The sequence below is a fragment of the Chelonoidis abingdonii genome, chromosome 20 (assembly GCF_003597395.2).
Source record: "Chelonoidis abingdonii isolate Lonesome George chromosome 20, CheloAbing_2.0, whole genome shotgun sequence".
In the NCBI taxonomy this organism is placed as follows: Eukaryota; Metazoa; Chordata; order Testudines; family Testudinidae; genus Chelonoidis; species Chelonoidis abingdonii.
This window is the reverse complement of record NC_133788.1, coordinates 21,301,068-21,325,041: the sequence shown is the minus strand read 5'-3', so window position 1 is coordinate 21,325,041 and position 23,974 is coordinate 21,301,068. Positions and strand designations below refer to the sequence as shown.

Here is a 23,974-nt window from a genome sequence, read left to right as displayed (position 1 = left end):
TTTTGGACACTAGGCATCAGAAAAGTAAATTTACAACAATTTTAATTCCTTATGGAATATAATTGTATTTTTGAAGCTTATTTGGAATAGTGCTGTTTTAAACAAGACAAGCTGTTAATACCCTGTTAATACCCTGTTAATACCCACTTCAATGTAAATGATTGGAGCCAGTTCTCTCAGTGCAGGCCTGGAACTCTCTTTGGGGTTAACTAGACACATTGGCTTGGAGAACCTCCCCTGAGGGCCTGTTTTCTTAAGCAGAAGCAATTACATTTTAACCCACAGGATGTCATCATTGCTCCACAGAAGTGCTGATTTAAAAAAAAAACACCTTGTTTTTTCCTTTTCACTGATATTTGATTATCATCGCAAGTTTTGTTCAGCAGGCTACAAATATAGAGCCAGAAAGGACACATCAAGCGAAAGAATATTTACACCTAGAGAAGAATGCAGGTACCTTCTTAACCTTACAGATGGGCAGTTCCTTCAGAACAGGCTCATTGCTGAGGAAGTAGAACTAGACAGAAATGCTGTTTTGGACCTAGAAAGACTTCGAGGGTTTGTCTATCAAGATATGCACTGCCCAGCATCAGAAGCTTGCAGCATCTTGAAAATAGTTGGGAAAATGTGCTCTACTTTATAAATCCTTTCCTTGGATAGCCATGCAGAAGAGAGCAAATTCGCCAAGTAGTTTTCTATCAAAATACTTCAGTCAACTGATAATTCTTGTTAGCATGTAGCTAGATTAGATAGACATAATAATAGAAGTCCGAATTAGGAGAGGATTTGGCCTGGGAGCTTCAAATATCGCAGTGTAATGCTAAAATTGATGGAATTTTATAATTTAAATTAATACCATGAGAGGTTAGAGCCCTGGTCATTAATCCAGTCCTGTCAGAGGATATATTTAGTAGTATCTGAATTTTAGATATGACATTCACTGGTACTAGTAAAGGGATATCCTGATATTTATGTAAATCAGCTTTTTTTTTCTTTTTCAGTGCAGTGACTATAACAGGATTTGTCCAGAGCCATTATGTACCTGACACCCCCGGTATAGAATTATTTGTCTAACATGTCCATTGGGTTGCACAAGTGGAGCAAGGCTATAGCAATCACTGTTTTGGAGATGCTTCTGAACCACTTATCCATGGTATGGATGGATAGAGGCAATATACCTAAACTCCAGTTATCGGTAAGTCACTTTTCTGTACTGCAAACAACATATGCGATATATATAGTAATCACAACAGAAAACTATATTTGAAATCATTGGTAAAAAGAGAGATATGATCAGTCAACATATTTCAGGGACTTTATTTGATTTGTAGCTTTTTAGAAAACCATATTACTTACTTGTGTTTGCAGCCTGCATTAGCTGTTCAACTAGAACCAATGTTATGGTTTTTGCTGTTTTGGCATGAATTTCCCTGGTCCTGTTTGTGCCATCTGTAACTAAAGCAAAGGCTACAAATGTAGACTCACAACCTTTCGGTCCAGGAATAAATGTCTTAATCTCTTTAGCGGTGAATAACATATGGGTTATGAGGCTCAACCCTGATGAGGAAAGGTTTCCACGAAACTCCCTAATAGACAGTTATGGAATGATCTTCCACGAAAGTTTTTTCCTAATCCCACGCTTTTAGTTTCTGGCTTTGCTCTAAAACATGAAAGTTTATATCTTGTATATATTTTTATTTGTCCCTCTCTCTTGTGCTTCAAAAATATCTCCAGCTTAATCTTTCCATGCTAGTGAAATAGTGCACTATACTGTAGCTAAAGCAGCTGCCACTGGTGATGAGTGAGTTAAAGAGCTATCCTGGTTATATTTGTAAAAGCAGCAAAGAGTCCTGTGGCACCTTATAGACTAACAGAGGTTTTGGAGCATGAGCTCTCGTGGGTGAATACCCACTTCGTCAAATGCATGAACCCACCGAACGGAACTGAACTCCATCATGTGAGGGTCATCCTATCCCCACTACCCTGCCCGCTTACTTATACCCATGACTCTCACTAACTTTTTGTATGAGTGATGTACCCTCACTGCTTGCTGACTGTATCTTGATCTCACCCACCGTATACCCCCCCCCCCATGAGCCCCTCTGTCTCATGCATCCAATGAAGTGGGTATTCACCAACAAAAGCTCATGCTCCAAAACGTCTGTTAGTCTATAAGGTGCCACAGGATTCTTTGCTGCGTTTAGAGATCCAGACTAACACGGCTACCCGTCTGATACCGGTTATATTTGGTAACTGTAGACCAGCAGTTCTCAAACTGTGGATTGGGACCCCAAAGTGGGTCACAATCCCCTTTGAATGGGGTTGGCAGGCCTGGCTTGGACTTGCTGGGTCCCAGGGCTGAAGTCTAAGCCCCTCTGCCCAGGGACAAAGCCAAAGCCCGAGGGCTTCAGCCCTGGGTGGCAGGGCTCAGGTTGCAGGCCCCCTGTCTGGGGCTGAAGCCCTCAAGCTTCAGCTTTGGCCCCCTGCACAGAGCAGTGGAGTTTGGGCTTTGGCCCCCCCACCTGGGGCAGTGGGGCTTGGGCGGGCTCAGGCTTCGGTCCCCCCTCCTGGGGTTGTGAAGTAATTTCTGTTGTCAAAATGGGGTCACGGTGCAATTAAGTTTGAGAACCCCTGCTCTAGACTAAATAACTCCCTCCAAGTAAAAATGCCACAAAAGGGATAGCGAAGTCCAGCCTAGGGTAGCTGTTGATGTTCTAATGATTCATATATAATGCCTGATACTTTTAAAAAAAACCAACCTGATAAGCTCTTGGCTTCAGTAATATGTTGTAGCTATGAGTTCCACAAGTTAATTGTGCAGTATTGTTTGCCCTTCCTGGGAAGAGAAACACCTAGCTAACTCCTCTGGGATACTGAAGAGCAGGTTTGACTGATTTCAAAGGCAGCCCCAGTCCTCAGCTGATTTCAAAGCTCAGCCCCAGCCCTTCAAAGCTGGAAGGAATGTGGAGCATCACTGATTGTACAAATAAGAGCTGATCAGATTTTTCCCTAGGGTACTCTTCATGTCCCCATCAGAGCCTTTATGATATAGGTGTGTACGTGATAAGAGCCATGTAACTTTCACTAACCCGTAGAAGGTACTGGTTGTACTGGGGAAGGTTGAGGATGCAACGTCTGAGATGGAGTCAGGGACTGCAGCGAAGGTGCAGGTCCTGTGAGGCTATACGAGAGTAGAGACACATTCTCATATATTCCAAAGGCAGACTCCACTGTGACGCATGCTGTATTTGTTTTCCTGAAGACCCTTTCCTGCTGCTTTCTATCACACCTTTTTCCTGATACTGAGGCAATGTGTTTTCTGTCTGAATGGTGGGTGACAACCTGCCTTTCGTTGTCCGACCATCCCCTCCTTTTCACTGCCTGTCGTTTCTTTGTCCTACATACTTGTGCATAGAGGGACAATAACAGAGGTGAATGAATTCCAGATCAGGCTAGAAGAGAGATGATACCTGAGTCCTTCCTTTTGCTTGAGGCATAATATCACAGATAACATAAAAATGATCCTATATAAGCAATACAGATTTTCAGTTTTTATTTTTAAGTGAATTTGATGCTAATGAAAACACATTGGCTTGACAATCCTGAAAACTGATGTCTTCTCTTATCCATAGAATGGGTACAGCATGGGCAGCAGCAGTGCAATCTTTCAATGGACTCCCAACTAGTGTACCATAACTCTCATCTGGAAGAAAACATATAGGGGCAGTGGATAGCTCCGTCTCCATGCCCTTTGTGAATCACACTCTTAATCCTTAACCTATCAGTTTAAAGGTGCCAGTTCCTGCCACTTATGTTTAGAGCCCTGTTTGGATACAAATTTAAATCCACAGATATAAATTGGTATCCGTGGAACCTCAGGGCTCTCCCAGGAACCGTAGCGGCAAAATGAGCATAATGTGGGGCCACTGCTCCCAGGAGCTAGCGCCCTGACCCGGAAGCTCTTCTGGCGCAGCTGTACTGCCCTCAGCCCTGCCCACTGAGGTGGGCACCAGGCTCACTGGCAGCTGTCCCTGGTTGTGCTCTTCTGTTCAAACGGCACACACGCTCCCAGACGGGAGACTCAGACAGCTGCGTGGAAGGGACGGGCAGGGCTAGGGGCGGTACAGCCACACTGCAGGACCTCCTGGCACAGGGTGCTGGCTCCTAGGAGCAGCAGCCCCACGTTCTGCTCCTTTCACTGCTGCAGTTCCTGGGAGAGCTCTGCGGTTCCGTGGATACCAATTGATATCTGTGAATATCTGCATCCATGGATATAAATTTCTATCCGTGCAGGGCTCTAGTTATGTTGTTGGAGTTTATGAGCAGGACTCCATTCCACCAGCTCATTTAGCAGGGGCTACAAAACATGTATCAGGTACAATAAGTACTTAGATAATAATGATTTTGAGCTGCTTTCATCTTGGTCTGTATTCATAGATTCCAAATCCAGAAGGGAGCACTGTGATTATCTAATCTGGCCTCCTGTATAACAAAGGCCAGAGAACTGCTCCAAAATCATTCCTAGGGCATATCTTCTAGAAAAACATCCAATCTAGATTTAAAAAGCAATGATGGAGAATCTACCACAGCCCCTGGTAAATTGTTCCAATAGATGATTACCCTCACTGTTAAAAATGTATGCCTTATTTCCAGTCTTAACTTGGCTATCATCAGCTTCCAGCCAGTGGTTTGTGTCATTGTCCTTATTTTACAGATGGAGAAACTGAGGCCCAGCGAGGTGAAGTGACTTGTCCTAGGTCACTCAGCAGACTGATGGCAGAGCCAGGAATAGAACACAAGTCTCCTGAGTCTAGTTTTCCATCCATTGGGCCATACTGTCTCTGAGTGGAACAAATGACTGGAAGTGGCTGTATATCATTACCAATCCCCTGAGCCATTCAGTCCTCCAGTTCTATGGAAATTTTGTCCCACGGTTCTGGAGAATGAATCCTCTTCCCACTTTTGGTCATATGACTTAGAAATATTTGGCTGGAATTGTTAAAATATTTGTTACATTGTAGTTTGCTATATTTCATATGGGATTTTGTAAGGCATTAATTACTCTGGTGCATTACAAAACAACTGTGGAAAGTCTTGGGGATGTTATCTTGACTAAGATCACCTCCCAACCCTCCAGTGTTCTCTTTGGTAGCATATCACACAGTATCTTACCTTCCCTCTGAGTATGCATCAGTAGAAAGCTACAAGAGAAACAGAAAGCAACATCCTAAATCAAGATTTTTTTAAACAGCTTTGAGATTAGCTCTCTGATTTCACTATGTCTCCCCCTGAAGACCCATGTCAGAGCTGTGGCAGGCCAGCTTTTGAATATCAGCCAAGACAGAGTGGGCCTGGGAGAGTTTCATTTCTTCCACAAAGGTATTTCTCCCAGTCTATTGAACAAGGGTTCTCTGAGCTACCTCTGGAAGGTTGGGCTGTTTGGCAGCATTATTGACAGAACATTCATTTGCATCAATGTTAGTACAAGGCAGAATCAATGCAGCACCAGATAAGTACGTTTTCCCTATGGGTAACTAATACATTTGGAAGATTGAAAGGAGTTAAATTAGGTTATTTGTAATAAATTGCTCTTCTGTAGTGCTCTTCATTCAGATATCTTAGAACACATACAAATATTAAACTTCATAACCCCAGTAAGATATGCCATAGTAGTTATTATTCCTACTTTGAAGATGTGTAAACTAAGGCATAGAAGGGATCTGTGACTTGCAAAAAGACATACTGAGACAGGATTAGAATCCAGGAGTATTAAGCCCTCAGCCCTCTGCTCCAGCTCTATAAAAGTCTCATTTAATTCAAGTATAGTTTATCCATTGAATGGAATTCCTCAAGACCAAGACATAAGACAAAGATGCTAATCAGAACAACCCAAACTAGCAAACAAGTTACCACAAGTTTCTGAGGATTATAAATTGGTTGCTGTGAAAATGATTATGATGTCACAAACGGAATTAAAAATATGATGGAGAATAACAAAAGCTTAATTAGTAAAGACCTTGTTTTCATGTATTAAGTGCCTGATGATACTGAGGGAAGAAAAATAAAATATTTATGCATCAGCATTTCTAAACAGAATGTTCTTAAGAGTTGGCTGTAGCCCTCATGGACTCTTTATGACGTGTAGTATTTAGCAGTGTCCATTTGGGCTTCTTTTAATAAATTCAGCTCTTTTATTACCCTCTTCTCCATGAGTCTTTTGATTTCAGCTTGCAGCCCATTGATATGTGCCTCTGCCTTCCTCTGTATTTCATAGCGCAATTGTTTCTCCTGGAAGATGTAATTTGAGATGACAAAAGTGAGTAAATAGTCTAGGCATCAAAAGCCAGTTATGTCTTTTGGCATCTAGTTTACCAGCAGTGATCAGGAAGGCAAAGGTCAGTGAAAATTCTGTTGCAACACTACAAGAGAACAGGCACAGAAAACATTTCTATTAGGGCTCTCAAATGATTAAAAAAATTAATCACGATTGCACGATTAAAAAAATTAATCTCAATTAATCGCACTGTTCAACCACAATAGAATACCATTCATTTAAATATTTTTGGATGTTTTCTACATTTTCAAATTTATTGATTTCAGTTACAACACAGAATATAAAGTGTACAGTGCTCACTTTATATATTTTTATTATAAATATTTTCACTGTAAAAAAACAAAAGAAATAGTATTTTTCAATTTACCTAATACAAGTACTGTAGTGCAATCTCTTTGTCATGAAAGTTGAACTTACAAATGTAGAATTATGTACAAAAAAATCTGCATTCAAAAATAAAACAATGTAAAACCTTAGAGCTTGCAAGTGCACTCAGTCCTACTTCTTGTTCAGCCAATCACTCATACAAACAAGCTTGTTTACATAACCATCCAAAGTAGTGCGGACTGGCACACATTCATTTTCACTGAGTCCAATGCCACCACGAGAGGGTTGGTTTTCTTTTTTGGTAGTTTGGGTTCTGTAGTTTCCGCATCAGAGTGTTGCTCTTTCAATACTTCTGAAAGTATTCTCCGCACCTCATCCGTCTCAGATTTTGGAAGGCATTTCAGATTCTTAAACCTTGGGCTGAGTGCTGTAGCTGTCTTTAGAAACCTCACATTGGTACCTTCTTTGCATTTTGTCAAGTCTGCAGTGAAAGTGTTCTTAAAATTAACAACGTGCTGGGTCATCATCCAGAACTTCTATAACATGAAATATATGGCAGAATGTGGGGGGAAACAGAGCAAGGGACATACAATTCTCCCCCAAGGACTTCAGTCACAAATTTAATTAACACATTTTTTTAACAAGTGTCATCGGCCTGGAAGCATGTCTTATGGAATGGTGGCTGAAGCATGATGAGGCATACGAATATGTAGCATATCTGGCACGTAAATACCTTGCTACAAAACTGCCACGCGAATCCCTGTTCTCACTTTCTGGTGACATTGTAAATAAGAAGAGGGCAGCATTACCTCCTGTAAATGTAAACAAATGTGTTTGTTTTAGCAATTGGGTGAACAAGAAGTAGGACTGAGTGGCCTTTTAGGCTCTGAAGTTTTACATTTTGTTTTTGAGTGCAGTTACGTAACAAAAAAATATATAATTTGCACGTTGCACTTTCATGACAAAGAAATTGCACTACAGCACTTGTACAAAGTTAATTGAAAAATATTACTTTAGTTAATCATTTTTACAGTGCAAATATTTCTAATAAAAAATAATATTCACTTTGATTTCAGTTACAACACACAATACAATACATGTGAAAATGTAGAAAAACATCTAACATATTTAATACATTTCAATTGTATTCTATTGTTTAACAGTGCAATTAAAACTACAATTTATTTAATCGCGATTAATTTTTTTGAGTTAATTGTGTGAGCTAACTGTGATTAATTGTCAGCCCTAATTTCTATAATGATGTTCGTGTTTGTATCCTATTGGAATTAAAATTATGTTGGGCAGATTTCGGGGGTTCTTGCTAAGAGTTCCATATTAGGACAGTGGGGGACAGGGGAGCTGATGTGCTATTGGAGGTGCCCTCTTTAGACAATACATAAAAATTAGGCCTCAGCAACTTGTCATTAAGTGTCTGATGGCATCTTTGGCAAGATATCCAGGCCATGTTTCAACTCAAATAATTGCATGTTGCCTACAGTAATTAAGTTCCTTCTGCAGCTTCAATTGGAAAAGCTTTTCCTCTCTTCCTAAGGACCTTGTTATGTGGTGCTACCGCTAGAGATTGACTGCTATATCCCACCACAGAGAGACTATTTCCATGAAGAGGAAAGTGGCCCTGATATATTGCAAACTAAAGCCTTTTAGGATCCTTCAGAATAAAGCTCTGTAGAAATGTAAGGGATTATGGCTGAAAGCATGTTATTTCCATACAGCTACTGCTATTGGGGGCGGGAGGGTGAGGAGGTAATTACAACTCCAGTTTGGCTCATATACTGTATCAGCCATGCAGTTCTTCTTCCTCTCCATTTCTCCAAATAGTACCTGTGATAGCTGTTCTTCCAGATAGACCCTTTGTGCTTCAAAGGTTCCTTTAGTCTCTTCCAGAAGTTGTAGTAGTTTGCCCTCTTGTTGCCTATAATTTCATTAAACAGTTAATTTCAGATGGTGAGACTGTTTTTTAGAAAGTGTAGATCACAACATACACAGGGGAGGAGTTTCAGACAGTATTTAAGATGCCTCCCCTGCATATTATATGAAAAATTAGTGCTTGGAGAAGGGGTACAGCCACTTCCATGCTGCTGGTTAGCAATAAAATAGATTCTTTGGTGGGAATCAGATGAGGTGGCATGTGATGGGGAGCCAAGGGGCTAAGAGGAGAGAGTCATAAAGGGGAGCAGAATGATGGGAAAGTGTAATTGTAGTCCTACATCTGGGAAGACTGGGATTGTTTTGGAGGTTTTTTTTTGTCTTTTTACCTCTTTTGTTCCTCTTCTCTAAACCTTTGCAACCTTTCTTCCTGTTTCAGTCTCTCCATGTGCTGGCTTTGAAACATCTCACGCTCCGCTCTGCAAACCAGAACATACTGATTTTTTTTAAATAAGTATGTGTGGATTTCCACCTCTACTCCTACATCCGAGACACAGCCCCCAGTATACCTTTTCCTCCCCCCTACAGTTTTTTTATTTTCCGTGCCTCTTGAGTCATATCTGGCTTCAAGGGTAACCATGCACATGGCTTTGAAGCTGGTGTTCTTGTTTAGATTGTCTTTTCTTGGTCTGCTCCTCAAGAAGGCAAGCACTGCTGGCTACAGGCCTGGGGAGCCAGGAGTATGCTCTTGGGCTTGCTCTCCTTATTGGCGCTTGCATTAAGTAACTGCACACCACTGAGCTAATGCCAGTGAATGCATTAGTCTTCCTTAGAACCTTTTCTCCTGAAAGGAAAGAAGTTATCACCTCATATCCTAGCCCAGTAGGGATATACACCACTAAATGCAAAATGTTTAGGAGTTAACAGTGCAACCACTCACTATGAGTCAGATGCCTCAAGCTTAGATCCTGACACAATAACAACTGGATGTGTGTGTGCATGTGAGGGAGTTGTGTATGTAAATGGGTTCCACCGATCAGCACTTCTAAGAGCAAGGAGATGAATCTTAGAATTGAATTGACCACATATACCCAGTGCTACTGCTGCTTTGCTTTCCCATGTCCCTTTAGGACACTACAGTGCATAGTGCTACTTAAAAGAAGCTACTGATCCACAGAGCAAGTGTGGACTCTAGTTTAAAAGCACAAAAAGAATTTTATTTAAACTCTCAATTTCTCCCTTTTCTAGTTGAGAGTGAATTTCTTCTTCCAAAATGTGCTGGGACAGGTCTCCAGAATTCTACATTGTTTTGGTTCCTGGAACATTTAAGATGCCCCAGGCTTGCAGGGAGTTCCCATAAATTCAGAAGGTTAAGTAAAACTGCATTTAATTCTGATTAAAGAGACAAGGTGGGAGAGGTAATATATTTTATTGGACTAACTTCTTCAGGTCTTCTTTGAGTTCTGTGTATACTCGAAAGCTTGTCTCTCCAACAGAAGTTGGTCCAATAAAAGATATTACCCAACTTGTCTCTGTAATATCCAGGACCAACACAGCTACAACACTTTCATTCTGATTGTTCTGCTAGTGTTAGGTTTAAATATAGTAGTGTGTAAATATCAGGACTGCAGATCAGTCATCTGCTCAGCAGAGAGCATTAACCTGACAAAACCACTTGAGGAGTAATGATTTGCTTATTAGCATACTTATAGCATTGATAATAAAGTGGAGTATGGGAGGCTGCCAGTGGATGGTGCTGTTTTTTGTTAATGATTGTATTTAGGGAAGGACACTAGGAGAATGGGGAAGAGAAAGAGAAACTTTTAAAGTCAATGGTTGAGTCAGCCTCTCTAATTCCATCTACCCCCAGGGTGGGTAGGAAATCACAGGCCAGTATTGCAGGGCCTCCAATGTGCATTATCCCTTAGGCTCCTTAGAGATAAGGCTAGTAAATCTGTTTCAGTTACAGGTATAAAGTGGGACTCTTTGTATACTTTTTGCTGTTCATGGAGGTTGGATAATAATGAAGCTAGAAGGACCAGTTTCACTGTTTACAATCAGTTTCATTCTCTGGCTCTCACACACACTTAGCCCAGTGCTGTTGGGTTTGTGACCCAAACACCTTAGGAAAAGATTTAAATTCCCCTTTCCCTTCAACTCTCTTCTTTAGAATTTACCAAAAAAAACCCTGTGAAACTACTCCCAGGCTTATGCAATGAGCTCTCTGTAGGCCTCTGCTTGCATGAAGCTCATTGCAAGATTTGAGTCAAAATCTAACTCAAACTGCCCCCCGCCACCCATACATTTTACAGCTGATCCCTTAAAGTCAGGCACAAAATACCCAGGGTGCTGGGAGGTCCCACACTGAATCCAGCAGATGGAGATTTGATTTCTCTGTTCAAGTCTCATGGCTCATAGCTGCACAGGTGAAAGCTGTCAGTATAATAAGGTGGGGCTCCTGAGGGGAGCAATCAGGAGCCAAATGCAGCACAATGCCATAAATTTGCCTCACAGGCAGAAGTAGGAGACCTATAGTTAGCAGCAAACAGACTAAGTCAGGCTTCTCCAAGGAGGTAGATTTGGGCAATAAGCTTTAGAGGATATTTTTTTGGTGGTAGCATATCAAGGACTTTTGATAGCTGTTGACTTAAAATCGTTTGATTAAAACCTGTTTACCTCCAACTCCTGCCAATAGACACTTGGGAGGAAAACCCCATGTCTTTGGAGTACACTGACAGACTCTGCTGGTTTACAGCTCTCTAACCCTTTTTAATAGGCACCCTGCATCTCTTCTATCTCAGCCCTGAAGGCAGAGCAAGGCAAGGATGGAGCTGCTCTGCACCCACTCTCATGTATGGTATAGTGCCCCTTGCAAAAATGCAAACATGGTTTCTTCTGTAATGTAGAAGTGTATATTTGTTCCCCTTTGAAAACTGTGCTTGGTGCCTTCCCCTCTGTCCCCTTGCTGGGCTGTGTCATTGATAGCACCCCCAGGTCTGTACTGCTGCACTGGGTATGTATGGTCTATTCAGGGCCATTTGAGATGTTAAAGGCAGCAGTCTTGACCAGTCTTGGAGTGAACTACCCATTTTAATAGTCACAGCCCTGGCAGTAATGTAGAGAAATAGATGAGTACTGTATAGTTACATCTACTGTCATCTCTAAATATGACTCAAAGTCCTGGTAAGAAAGCTCTTGCCCTGTGATATGCAGGTGACAGTAATGCACCCTAGAGCTACCTTGCCTGTCTTCTGTCCTGAGGTCTGGTTCCTGAAGGTACTGGTACTCTGTACAAGTAGCTGCAGGGAGGCAAAGCTGTGGAAAGGAAAATAAAAACAGTGAGAACATGGCAATTGTCAGCTTTCTGAGGAGCACGCAGAGAGAGCCAGATAACAGCATCAGTTCCCACAGACATATTAGACGTGAATCTAGATCTGAGTTGATAGAAGTTCCATGCAGAATACATACTGCTTCATCTGCATGTGTATATATTCAATAGCCTGATTATAGAATTCTCTAGGAAAAATTCCAAATACTTGTGACTGAAAGATACTTTTAGAAAATATTGTGAAATCTGCTAACAAATCACTGGTAACGTAAGTGCTCATCTATCAAACATCAGTTATTGGGGCTTCCTGCCCAGGTTGTTTTAAGAGCATTTATTCACCAACTTCCTTCTCTACTGGCATGATAGCATTCCCATGGAACAGAAAGTCAGGGTTTTTTAAGGGACAGTAGTGTTGGTTATATTTTATGTATTTTGCACTTTTACATTTGTAAGAACTGTTCCTAAGTGCAGAGGCAGTGGCCATTTTCTTCTGAGTTGCTGCAGCCCGTACAGAGGAGATGCATGCATTGTGCTTTCCCTGGCAGAGACTTTACTTTTTTTTCTTGCTGTTTTTCCTGTAATCTGGAATAAGACTGAGAACATATGGTTCCTTTTTTGGATATAGGAGAAACATAGTACTTGTCTGTAAAGCAAGATCTATCCTGTCTTGTTACATCATAGTAGTGTTCTGTCTTATAACTAGGTCTGCATTTGCCTGATATGAGCCCGTTATTGAATTGTCTTATAGATCTGATAGGAGCAGTAGCACAATCCATTAACAAGGTTAAAACATAATTTGGGTCCATCTGCACAGGTGAGACCAGACTATGCTATAACAACTCCTTAACTGTGGTGGTTTTGATAGTTGTGATGCATGGCTAGAAAGGGTTAAACATCCTGCAAAATAAATAACCCTCAAAAGAGTAGGGAGATGTTTGTGGTTTTGTGTATTTACATATGTATGAGTAGGGTCCACAATGTTATCAACAGTCCCTGTCTGTTCTGTATTCTGATAATTCAGAGGTCAAAAACAATTATATCATTTAAATGAATTGTAAACACGGGTTCTTCTTCGAGTGATTGCTCATATCCATTCCATTAGGTGTACGCGCCGCGCGTGCACGTTCGTCGGAAGACTTTTACCCTAGCAACTCCAGCGGGCCGGCAGGTCGCCCCCTAGAGTGGTGCCACCATGGCGGGTGATATATACCCCCGCCGGCCCGCCCGCTTCTCAGTTCCTTCTTACCGCTGTGTCGGTCGTTGGAACTGTGGAGCGCGGCATAGCTGATCTCCACGTCCCTAGCTTCTCTTCGTTCATCATTCTACTGTTCGTTTTAGTGTTAGTTACCTAGTTTAGTATAGTTATAGTTCGTAGTTTTAGTGTATATAGTTCGCGGGTTCAGGGCGCTAGCCCTCTCCCGCACCTGTCGCCGGGCTCATGCCTGGTTCGCCAGGGTTCAAACCGTGCTCGGCCTGTAAGAAGCCGATGCCCACCAGCGATCCCCATGACGCCTGCTTGAAGTGCCTGGGGGAATCGCACATTTCGGAGAAGTGCCGCATTTGTAAGGCCTTCCGTCCGAGGACCAAGAAGGAGCAAGACCAGCACCTCAAGACGCTCCTCATGGAAGCAGCACTTCACCCTGCGTCCTCGGCACCGAGTGCCGCTTCGGCTCCGGCACCGGATCTCTCCGGCACCCGCGAAAGCGCCTCGGCACCGCCTGTCTCCGCACCAGGTCACGGGAAGAGCCCTCGACATCCTCTACCCCGGCTAAGCAGCCCCCCAAAAGGAGCTGCCGACGCCGGCCGTGTTGGCCATGCCAGGGACTTGTTGACTCCGGCCCGGCGGGTCCGTCGAGTCCGATCCCTCCCAGCTCCCGCCAAGATCTGGGTAGAGCTGATGGTCCTGTCCATGCCCGAGACCTTCTCGTCGGCCAGGGACCTTATTGCCTTGACGGAGCCTGTGCTGCCCCAACCCCCGGCACCGCCGGCGCGGGTTTTGCAATCTAAGGGCAAGCCTACTTTCATGCGAGCACCGTCCCGGATTCCCTGACTCGGCACCGATCAAGATCCCGGCACCGATCCCGGTCCCGAGCGAGGTCTCGCTCCCGGCGCCGCTCGCAGTCCCGGCACCGCTCTCCACAGCGGCGCCGGTCGTACTCGCGGCGAAGGTCGTCTTCGCGCCGGTCCCGATACTCCGGCAACCACGTCCGGCTCCAGCCACCGATACCGGCACCGGGACTCGAGAAGTTGTTCCCGCCATCGACGATCAAGATCCCGGTCGACCTCCCGGCACCGAGCTGGTGGCAGGTCCCGGTCTCGATCGCGCAGGCACCGGTATGGCTCACGGCACCGATCTCCGGCACCGAGGAGGTCTTCGCCGTCCGCGACGCGGGACCCGTACCACTCCCGTTCGGCTCCACCATGGCCCTCTCGACAAGGCTCTGTTTCTTCACGGGGACAGCATGTACCTGGAGTCTGAAGGTCCCGCCGCACTATTTCCCCAGAGTCAGCAGGAGCATGGTCCGCAACAGTGGGCTTCTGGACCCCCTGGGTTTATCATTAGGCCAGGGCCCTCAGAAAATTCCCCCACGTTCCTCTGTTTGGAGCACAGGGCTCCGGAGGCTACGTGTGCACGCCCTCCTCCATCCCTGCGGAAGAGCGGTCGTCCATGCTGGATGCTGAACTCCCGCAGGAGGCTGAAGCAGTACTCCAATCAGAGCCGCCACCAGACCCGCTCCTGCCAGGTCTCTCCTCGTCCTCCTCCCCAGATGAGGCGGTGGCAGGGACGACATCCACCAGTCTTTCCCCCTCTCCCCCCGGACCTCAGGGCGCACCAGGATCTCCTCAGGTGGGTGGCACAAAATATGAGCATCCAAGCCGAGGAGGTCTCCGAGATCGAGGACCCGGTCGTGAGCATACTCTCGGCTGATGCGCCCACTCGTGTCGCCCTGCCCTTCATAAGGACCATTCAAGCCAATGCCAACACCATCTGGCAGTCGCCGGCTTCCGTTCCCCCCGCTGCTCGGGGGGTGGAACATAAATACATGGTCCCATCGAAGGGCTATGAGTACCTCTATGTCCACCCGCGCCCGTGTTCCCTCGTCGTTCAATCTGTGAATGAGAGGGAACGCCATGGACAAGAAGCTCCGGCCCCCAAGTCCAAGGAGGCAAGACGGATGGACCTGCTGGGTCGCAAGGTCTATTCTGCAGGAGCATTACAGCTGCGGGTCTCGAACCAGCAAGCTCTGCTCAGCCGCTACTCGTTTAACACCTGGGCAGCCGCTGATAAATTTAAGGAGCTCCTCCCACAAGACGCTCGTCAGGAGTTCACCGCCCTCCTGGACGAGGGGAAAAAGGTCGCACGCACATCCTTGCAGGCGGCTTTGGACGCAGCAGACTCTGCCGCCAGAACTCTGGCCTCCGGAGTCACTATGCGACGTATCTCCTGGCTTCAGGTCTCTGGCCTTACTCCGGAACTCCAACATACCATCCAGGATCTTCCGTTTGAGGGCCAGGGCCTGTTTTCAGATAAGACTGACTCTCGGCTGCAAAGCCTCAAGGACAACAGGGTCATTATGCGTGCCCTTGGGATGCATACGCCGGTAACCCAGCGTAGACCATTCAGGCCTCAGCAACAACACAGGCCTTACCCCCAACCCAGACAAAGACAGGACTTTGCCAGGCGCCGAAATAGAAACGGCAGGCGCAACAATCGGGTAACCAAGGGGGTCAAACCCAAGGTCCCACCAAGCCTTCCTCCGGGCCGAAGCCCTCATTTTGAAGGTGTCGCCGAGGGCGCTGTACCAGTTTCTTCCACGGATCCATCTCCTCCTTCTCCAACCGTCTTTCGTTCTTCCTCCCGGCGTGGCGCCAGCTCACTTCAGACCGCTGGGTCCTCCGCACGCTGCGGTTTGGATACCACCTGCAGTTTGCTTCGTACCCGCCCTCCCACCCCCCTCTCCTCGTCCCTCTTCAGGACCCCTCTCACAAGCAGATCCTCCTCCAGGAGGTGCAAACGCTTCTCGACAAAGGGGCTATAGAGGAGGTTCCACAGAACAAGGCGGACAGGGGATTCTACTCCCGCTACTTTCTGATCCCCAAGGCCAAGGGAGGTCTCCGACCCATCCTCGACCTGCGCGAGCTCAACAAATACTTACTGAAGTTGAAATTCCGCATGGTTTCCTTGGGAACCATTATTCCGTCCCTGGATCCCGGAGACTGGTACGCCGCCCTCGACATGCAGGTCGCATATTTTCATATAGCCATCTTCCCGCCCCATCGGAGGTTCCTGCGCTTTGTGGTCGGCGGCCGACACTATCAATTCACGGTCCTCCCGTTCGGCCTCTCGACGGCCCCGAGAGTGTTTACCAAATGCATGGCCGTAGTCGTCGCCTTTCTTCGTTGCAGTCGGGTGCACGTGTTTCCCTACCTCGACGACTGGCTTATCCGGGGACCATCAGAGGACCGAGTCCTCGCCCACGTCCGCATGGTCAGCCGCCTTTTCTCGAGTCTAGGCCTGATGCTCAACGCGGAGAAGTCCATTCTATCCCCTACCCAGAGGATAGAGTTTATCGGCGCCGTTCTAGACTCCACCATGGCCAGGGCCGTTCTCCCCTCATCACGGTTCCAGGCTTTGACAGCCATCATCCGCAGGCTGCAGGCAGCACCTCTAACTTCTCTATGCACTTGCCTGACACTTTTGGGCCACATGGCAGCCTGCACTTTCGTCATGGCGCATGCCCGACTCCGCCTCCGGCCCCTACAGTCCTGGCTCATCCCTCAGCTCCGCCCAGCCAGGCAGCCGTTAGATACGATCATCACGGTTCCACAGAACGTGCTCCTCTCCCTCCAGTGGTGGCTGGATCAGTCCGTCGTGTGTGCGGGGCTCCCGTTCCATCCGCCGCAGCCCTCGCTGTCCCTGACGACGGACGCTTCGGACTTGGGATGGGGAGCTCACCTGGGGACCCTGCGGACACAAGGTTGCTGGTCTCCTCCCGAACTTGCCCTCCATATCAACGTCCGGGAATTGAGGGCGGTCCGCCTTGCTTGTCAAGCGTTCCATCGGCAGATCCAGGGCCGCTGTGTTTCGGTCTTTATCGACAACACAACAGCAGTATACTATGTGAACAAGCAGGGCAGGACGAGATCTCCACTTCTGTGTCGGGAGGCCATAATGTTGTGGGACTTTTGCATAGCCCACTCAGTTCACCTAGTCGCTTCCTTTCTCCCCGGGGCTCGGAATACCCTGGCGGATCGTCTCAGTCGGTCCTTCTGCTCTCACGAATGGTCCCTTCACCCGGACGTTGCCCTCGTGCTTTTCCGAAGGTGGGGGCATCCCCACATGGACCTCTTTGCATCTTGCAGGAACAGGAAGTGCCCGATGTTCTGCTCTTTCCAGGGTCACGAGCAGGGCTCGGTGGCAGACGCCTTTCTGATTCCGTGGGTGACGCACCTCTTCTATGCGTTCCCTCCGTTCCCGTTGTCAGTAGCTGTAAGGGACTGCGGAAGATTTTGTTACGGTGTTCTGCCTGTGCCTTCTCAGGACAGTTATTAACGCAGCTGCTACTGGCCTATGGTTAAGCAGACGCCTTAGGCCTGGGAAGCCGTTGCGTGTTTAGAAAAGCCTGGCCCTTGCTAACAGAGATAGCCCTTTCCCGTGGAAGCTCCCACATGCTATGTTTGAGCTTTTACCTGCTTATTAGGCGCATAAAGTTATATTTATCAGGGACTGTTTTGCTGCTTTGGACTCATTCCTGCTTGATTAGCAACGTGCATCCCCGGCATGGTTGTCCCTTCAGTCAAAGCCATGGTCACTCACTGTGTGCTGTGATCTCGTCCCTGCAGACGCACTTAGGCACTAACAGTAGCCCCTGTACCCCTGCCCCTTTACCTGGACCTGATCACGCAGGACCAACAGCCGCTTGTCACCCGGACCTCCAGTCGCTGCATCTACTCAGCTTGGCTCCTGAGTGGCTGACTCGGTCCGAGTTACGATTGCTCTGTCCCCAGTGAGGCAGGTACTTCTGGGAAGTAGGAAACCGTCTACGAGGATGACATACGTAGCCAAATGGAAAAAATGGCGTTTTATGTGCTGTGTGCATGGAGAAGCGCTTCCACCCCACCTGTTTCCATCCCAATCTTCTTAGATTACCTTTGGTCGCTTAAACAACCAGGCCTAGCGGTGTCCTCTCTCGAGTTCACTTAGCGGGCCATCTCCACCTTTCCACCCCCGGGAGCGACGGCCGCTCGGTTTCTCACACCCAATGGTGACTAGATTCCTCAAGGGCTGGAGCGCCTTTACCCCCAGGTCCGCCACCCAGCCCCCCTCTGGGATCTTAACCTGGTGTTGTCCTGTCTTATGTTCCCCCCCGTTTGAGCCGCTGGCTACGTGTTCCTCCTCTACAATGTCCTGGAAACAGCATTCCTGGTGCAATCACTTCTGCTAGGCGCGTGTCAGAGCTGCGCGCCCTCGTGGTGGAGCCCCCGTATACGGTGTTCCATCGGGACAAGGTGCAACTGAGGCCGCACCCCGCATTTCTTTTTTCGGAGTGCAGTGGTTTGTCTTTTTGGGAAGAAGAGTCGAGTGAGGCACAGCGCCCGCCGCTGCGGGCCTTTTCTATATTATTAGAGCGAAAAACCCAAACCTCAGCCCGCGCACGCTGTGATGTAGTCGTCGTAATTCCACCGCAAGCTCTTTGTCGCCTGTAGTGGTCGAGCGACAGGTTTAAAGGGGATTACTGTTTGGCAGTCTCCTCGCCAGAGGATTCTCCTCAGTGCGCGTCCTCAGCGGTAGATGCGGTACCCGTCTGTATTTACGCGGCCTGTTACGACCTGGCCATCTCCCTTCGGACGCGAGTTAACTGCGCACTCTACTAGGCCCAGGCGTGCCTGTCGACGGCATTCCTCGCACGAGTACCCGTCCAGGAAATCTTGCAGGGCAGCGACTGGTCCTCCGTGCACACCTTTGCTACCCACTATGCCTGGTCCAGCCAGTCCCAGGGATGAATGCAGCCTCATCGGCTCTGCGTGTTAGCACGCTGCACCTCTGCACTCCCAACCCCACTGCCTGGGGTAAGGCTTGGGAATCACCGTAGATGGAATGATATGAGCAAATCACTCGAAGAAGAAAACACGGATTTACTCCACCTTTGTAAACTATTGTTTTCTTCGAGCTGTGTTGCTTCAATATCTCATTCCACACCCGCCCTCCTTCCCCACTGTCCGAGTAGCCGGCAAGAAGGAAACTGAGGGCCGGCGGGCCCAGCAGGGGTATATATCACCCGCCATGGCGGCGCCACTCTAGGGGGCGACCTGCCGGCCCGCTGGAGTTGCTAGGGTAAAAGTCTTCCGACGAACGTGCACGCGCGGCACGTACACCTAATGGAATGGATATGAGCAACACATCTCGAAGAACAACAGTTACAAAGGTGAGTAACCGTGTTATATCTCGATATTCATCTCTTTTTTAAATGTACTGTGAATGGTGGAGGAATAAGCAAATTGCCTAATGTTAATTCATATAGCTAACTACTGGTGATGGACCTCCTTCAAAGTCATCTTAATTACCTTTTGTTCCCTGAGGAACTCCAACTTATCAAAATACATTAAATTGTATAAAAGATCCTTGAGTCCTGATTTTGTCATCTCAGATCTGCTTAGGCTTCATCAGGGGAAGTTTGAGTCACAAGACTGAGTTCCCAGTTATGCTGGTACACCCTGGTTATGAGAATTGGACTATAAAATTATGAACTATTTCTGAAAGAACTCATTGCAACTACAAAGCTCACCATTTCTGCTATGACTCTGAACCTCAACGAATTGAACTCGTATCTTTTGTTTTTTAATAAATTTTAGTTTAGTTAATAAGAATTCGCTGTAGCGTGTATTTGGGTAAGATCTGAAATATTCATTAACCTGGGAGGTAATGTGTCCAATCGTTTGGGATTGGTAGAACCTTTTCTTTTATATGATGCAATAAGATTTACAGAAATTTTCATCATATTTGATGTGGGTACCTGGATGGAAGCCTGAGGGTGGATCACTTTAAGGGAACTGTGTAGTTTGGACTTGTGAGTGTAACCAGTAAGGTAATAACAAAGCTGTTTTATACTAGCTTGGTGAATCTAAATATTGGAATATCCACTAGCTTTATGGGCATACTACTTCTAGCTGGGTATGTTGTTCTTGTGACACCTGTTCCAGGTGCAAGTCTTCTGCAGTGCCCGGTGCAGGATGTGATCTCACCTTGTGTGTGGGAAGGGGTCACTGTCATCGCCGTGTAGCTGGCTGGAGAGTTCTCTGAAGAAGTGTTTTCTGATCATGTCTTGAAATTCTTCCACAGATAAATTTGGCCCTTGAGTCCTTAGAGCTGCTTCCACCTGGCCTGGCTAAACCAAATAATAGGCAGTGATTTATGTCCCAGTAAAATGGAGTGCAGTTGCTGTGAGCTTTTGTGGCATCTCCTCCCTGCCCTTCGTTTATATCTCTGGACCCTCTTCTGTGTCAGGATGCTGTTGAAATTATTTTTTTAATCTTTCTTTTTGTCACTGACTCACCTCCTAACCTCAGTGTTAAACACAGTCTTTGTGTCTTTAGCTCCATGTTTTATTTTCCCCAAACTATGTTTTCTAAAATAAAAGTTATCATGGACTTGAATCTTATGAATGAAACTGCATGTTTTGTGAGAAAGGAAATATGACACGTACCGACTGACATGTCTTCAGATAGTCCTGAAGCAATAAGATGAAGGCTGTGCTGAATGCAGGGAGGCAGTTATATGATGGCTGGTCAAGTCCAATGATTACCTGGTCCCAGACATAAAGCAGTGTATCCATGGTCAGGTAGCCTGTGAAAAGGTGCAGAGTGACCCTTTTACTAGAGGCAGGGATGTATGTATGCATGAGATGCACCGAGTTTGGAAGGTCTGCTGGTCATTACAGGAATGAGCTGTACAATCACTCCTCTGCCAGGAAACTATGGATAATGCAGACCCCTGTTTTACGTCTCTGTTTGCTGCTGGTTGCTTGTTGTTCCCCAGAATGAGTAGAAAAGAGGAGAGTGATAGCTTCATCTGAGTGGATTTGTGGGCAAATTGACTCTTTTTTTCCTTTCCAGAGATGATCTGAGGTGTGATTGTCTCTGCTAGATTTATCCATGCAAGGTTGGCTAAAAATAGCCAGTGGCAGTGCAATGGCATGGACATCAGCACAGGGTAGCATTGTGAGTATGTGTCTAGGGTCCTCCATGTGCTTATGCAGCCAGAGTTGAAGCCCATGCTCCTGTGTTTACACTGCTGTTGTTAGCCATGCTAGTATGGGTCAAGTCAATGTCTACCTGTGCTGTAATTACACCTTGGACTGCAGTGTAGCTAAACCCTAAGGACCAAATTAATGACTTCCATTTACTAATATCAGTGATACATTTGGCCCTATCTCTCTGTCTTCCCTCCCATTGGAGGGAATATCTTGTACCACTGTTTTTAATATACAATATTCTTTGTTCTCTTACAAGCTAGTCCTTATGTGGCAAAGCCTGATTCATTTTAGGATTGGAAGAAGTTGGCTTGTGACTCATTTGAAAGCCTCAGAAAGGGCCTTACCCACAAAGATGGTTCTGATGGCTGGTTGGAGCATGTGCTGCAGTGCCCTCTGCAAAGGTTCCTGAGGCTCCTCTGCTAGGACACAATGAAAGAGTTCAGGGTAAGTAGATTCTGTGTAACAGTTGGAATTTATAAGAAGGTTCAGTCAGGCTCAGAGACTAATGTGCTGGTTGTCTGATGAGCTGGTGACTGTATTTACATTCTACAACTTATATAGGGCCAGATCCAATGGAGCTCTACTGATTTACACCAGCTGAGGATCTGATTAATAGAACAGCTTTCCTCTGAGATGATGAACAGAGCATCAATCCCAAAGTGAAGGAAGATAAGGCTTTTTGTTTCATCTAGAGAGTGGGCAATTATTACCATATAATACTTCCGTTATTTTATTCACCACGCACAAAATTACCTGACTGTAAATGCCTCAAATGGTGTTGGCCAGGTCCCTATCCTTTTGCTCTAACATTGAGGTTGCTTCCTCCAATATATTGGCGCTGGCGGGATCCTAGAACAAGAAATAACAGCATCTGTGTGAGAAATTAAAATGCATCGAGGAGAAGGGAAACTATGTCCTATTGACATCTTTCCTTTATACAGCTCTCAGAAAAGGTTCTGTACAGAACTAAGGAAAATGTCTGATGCTCCATTAGCCTCCCTAACCCAAGTGGTTTTATTCTAGGGAAACAATTTCTAAGGCAAACTAATGGCACAGTGTGTGGCAACTCCTTGTCTATGAAGGTCATTGAGAGAAACTGAAGAGGGTGGGTGCATAGCTTTCCCCTGATTCTACGTGGGGCACGACCAGTGCAGATTTCATCATATGCTTGTAGGGGACTATGCGTGTGGCATAGGGACTATGCATGTGAGGAGCAGCCAAAGGTAGGAGATCCATGGAGGAGGATGGAGAGGAATGATGTGGCTCTGATCCCAGTCACATGGGCTCAATGAGGCCTCTGTAGACAGCTGCATCCTCTTTCTCCAGAGGTGGATAGCCCTGAAAAGGGGAGAGGCATTTGACTCTACCTTGGTGGAGGAGAGCCTCATTAACTGAGGTTGAAGATTCATGAATGTGATAAACTCTTCAGCCAGAACAGCAGAAATGGAGTCCAAAGATAGGCTGGGGGCAGCAGCGTCTAGGACAACTTGCAGCAGAGGCACCAGTAAAAAATAGCTTATGTTAGGCAGATTCGTGGCTGTGCCTTGAAGTTTATGGTAATAAGAGAGGATATTTCTCAGGGCTCATGTTGCAACTGAAATAAAAACCCCAACTTTTTCAAAATCCTTTTTTCCCTGGTGTACATAATCTTTTATTGGTTGCAAAAAGTAAAGGTCATGGCTTCATAATCACAAGATGACCACAAATGACTTCACCTTTGTTATTTTTCAGGTGCTGGAAAGTGGGTTCGGTGGACAGCAGAACCTGAGACCTCAGGAAAATCTCCCAGTCCTTTGGGGATTTAGCTTTATTCACTATTCCATACGTGCTGGAAAGAAGAAGAACAATGGGGCCGTGAAGGAGCCACAGGATTCAATTCTTCCTGATCTTTAATGTGTTCTCATTCTTCACCAGATTTCTTATTAACACACTACTAGATCTGTCTGTGCAATTGAACCCACTTACATTCATGATAATCTTTGTCTGAACTTTGTACCGATATATATCCTGGGCCACTGATGTGAGTGGAGCTGCACAGGATGCAGTTTATCATAGAATTTGACTCCATGTGTGTAATGACTGCGCTACCCTGCAAGATCACTTCTGAAAATAATTGGAGCAAACTGATCCATTCTAAAGGCAAGAAAGGTGCTCTTCAGAACTATTTTATGAGCCCCAGGAACAAATAATGGAGGGAGATCGCCCTAATCCTCTCTTCAATTTGGTGGCAGAATTTTAACAAGGGCCTCCCAGGAGCCCCTTCTAGTGTGTCATTTGAAGAAACAACATCTCTGCAGACGAATAAAAACCACTGGATTTTTATCACTAGCCATGTGGAGCTTGTCATCAAATGCTACTGGTGTGGTGCTCTGCTCTGTTCAATGTTGATCTCACTCGGCTGCGTGCGTGTGTTCCCTCTGTGTGCTGTCCCAGCTCTGCACAGATAGCTGACACAGCAGATCCTGAGAGAACCCCCAATGACCACAGATTCTAGTAAGGTACGAAGGCACATCAGCCAGGTTTATTGTCGAAGAGAAACATAGTCTCCAGCTTTCCCTGGAATAGAAGTCCAAGATGCTGTTAAGGTGCTGCTAGCTAGTACATATGTGCTCCCTGACAATGGACTCATCTCAGTCAGTGGCAGGACTTTCCACTGCCCCCTAGACTGGACAAAGACACCGCCCAGGGGTGCATTCTTATACACAGGTACAAACAAGTTACATATCACTCCTGACGTATTGAGGTGAAACCCCTCTACGTAGCAAGGTACAACCCCTCTACATAGTAAAGTGCCGCCTCTCATCTTGTACATGTTGGTTCGAACAAAACAACTCTATCCATCAT

General features: G+C 46.1%; 1 protein-coding gene and 1 long non-coding RNA gene across 5 annotated transcripts in view; one reads left to right on the top strand and one right to left on the bottom strand.

The window, feature by feature from the left end:
- The window catches only part of LOC116827883 (transient receptor potential cation channel subfamily V member 2-like), a 66,422-nt gene continuing 42,448 nt past the window's right edge, over positions 1 to 23,974 (top strand). The window contains exons 1-2 of one of the 4 annotated variants that reach the window (XM_075073997.1): positions 1 to 1,195; positions 22,862 to 23,623. The gene's annotated coding sequence lies outside the window, so the exon portion shown is untranslated. Of the gene's footprint in view, positions 1,196 to 21,386; positions 21,575 to 22,861; positions 23,624 to 23,974 lie in introns of those variants that run through there. The other 3 variants (XM_075073999.1, XM_075073996.1, XM_075073998.1) reach the window with 3 other exon arrangements.
- Positions 20,135 to 21,549, bottom strand: LOC142047990 (uncharacterized). The gene is made up of 3 exons (XR_012657339.1): positions 21,475 to 21,549; positions 20,582 to 20,721; positions 20,135 to 20,263 (listed from the first exon to the last, which is right to left on the bottom strand). It is a non-coding gene; the product is annotated as an uncharacterized LOC142047990 (long non-coding RNA).